The 1,627-nt window shown below is 36.6% G+C and overlaps 1 pseudogene; it reads left to right on the top strand.

The window, feature by feature from the left end:
• Nucleotides 1-530: 530 nt before the first annotated feature.
• Nucleotides 531-649, top strand: LOC145392480 (5S ribosomal RNA; annotated as a pseudogene).
• The last annotated feature ends 978 nt before the right edge of the window (nt 650-1,627 follow it).

Here is a 1,627-nt window from a genome sequence, read left to right as displayed (position 1 = left end):
TATATGTATGTACTTCACTATAGCTGCACATCTGCTTGTATATTTCTATCTGTCTGTCTATCTATGTGTTTCTTTGACATTGCCATCCGCTCTTTTATCTATCTATCTATTTATATATATATATATATTATATATCTATATCTTTATATATATATATATATATATATATATATATACATACACACACACACTCAACAAATTATCTGTAGTAGGTTAGTCACCAGGGTACTGAATCTTGAAAATAAACAGGAGCACGAGAGCGATGATCCAATCCATCTTCATTGATCCATAATATTTCGGACTTAGTTTATCATCAGGTGAGTATATCAAGATTCTAAAAATAAACATTACCGTATTTTAAGGTAAAAGAACTGGATCCCTTAATGGTTAAAAAAATATGCAGTTATCATGTGTATGTAGGTTAAGATAATATTTTTTAACCATTAAGGGATCCAGTTCTTTTATCTTATAATACGGCAATATTTATTATTAGGATCTTGCTGTACTCACCTGAAGACGGTCCGAAATATATATATATATATACCACTTTGAGTACACCGCTTCCCGTCCGATCAGCGAAGTTAAGCAACGTTGGGTCTGGTTAGTACTTGGATGGATGACCGCCTGGGAACACCAGATGCTGTTGGCATCCCTACGTGTCAAGTGGGGTTGGTGGAGGATTAGTGCCCCTCCCTGTAAAACAATTAACTCTAAGCCCTTGACCACCCCGTGTGGGATACATAGCGTCTGGCAATGAATGAAAAAAAAAATATATATATATATATATATATATATATATATATATATATATATATATATATATATACAGAAAAGGAAAGAGAAACTTTAGGAGACATGTAAGTAGAGAAAAAGAAAGAAAACTGATAAAGTATGAAGGAAACTGAGGAGCCGAGATAAGCAGCTGAGGTAGGATGAAAAGGCTGATGAAGATGAAAGTTCGACGGAAGAGACAGGAATTTCTGAAGAAGAAAGATGAATGCGATATACAAAATACTTAAGAGGAAATGAAGAAAATGAGTGTGTGTGTGTGTGTGTGTGTGTGGGCGTGGGTTTGGGGGGAGTGTGAGAGAGAGAGAGAGAGAGACAGACAGACAGACAGATGATGCAAACTTCTTAAAACAGGGAGGAAAAAATAGAACCAAAGAGAGGAGAGTGAAACAGCTGGGGGGATAGGAAAGAAAATTATGGCCTGTTAGAGAAAGAAAATTAGAGAAAATATGAAGAAACACTGAGGCCTCTCATAATAAAGAAGGCCATATCTAATCCCTCCAGAAAAAGATAAAAAAATGCGATAAAAATTCTATTTATCTATCTATCTATTGCCAGACGCCACAATCCCGTAAGGGGTGGCCACTGACTTTGAGTTATTTGTTTTACGGGGAGGGGCACTAACCCCTCACCAACCCGCTTGTTAACACGTAGCTAGCACGTATGGTTTGGTTATATGGTTACCAACCAGCGTTGGAAATGGTTTCTTGGCTTACAGGAAACCATTTGGCTTGTCACTCATTGTAAAGCCACCTGTAAAAGAAAGAACAGCAATAAGAAGTGACAGGAAAGATGGGAGTAATAGGAAGAGAGGAGGGCAAGTTTGAAAAAAAAAAAA

The sequence above is a fragment of the Coenobita brevimanus genome, chromosome 2, assembly GCF_032717465.1.
Source record: "Coenobita brevimanus isolate Jiangsu-jjx chromosome 2, ASM3271746v2, whole genome shotgun sequence".
Taxonomy (NCBI): domain Eukaryota; kingdom Metazoa; phylum Arthropoda; class Malacostraca; order Decapoda; family Coenobitidae; genus Coenobita; species Coenobita brevimanus.
Note: the sequence above shows the minus strand (reverse complement) of the source record. Positions and strands in the feature narration are given on the sequence as shown.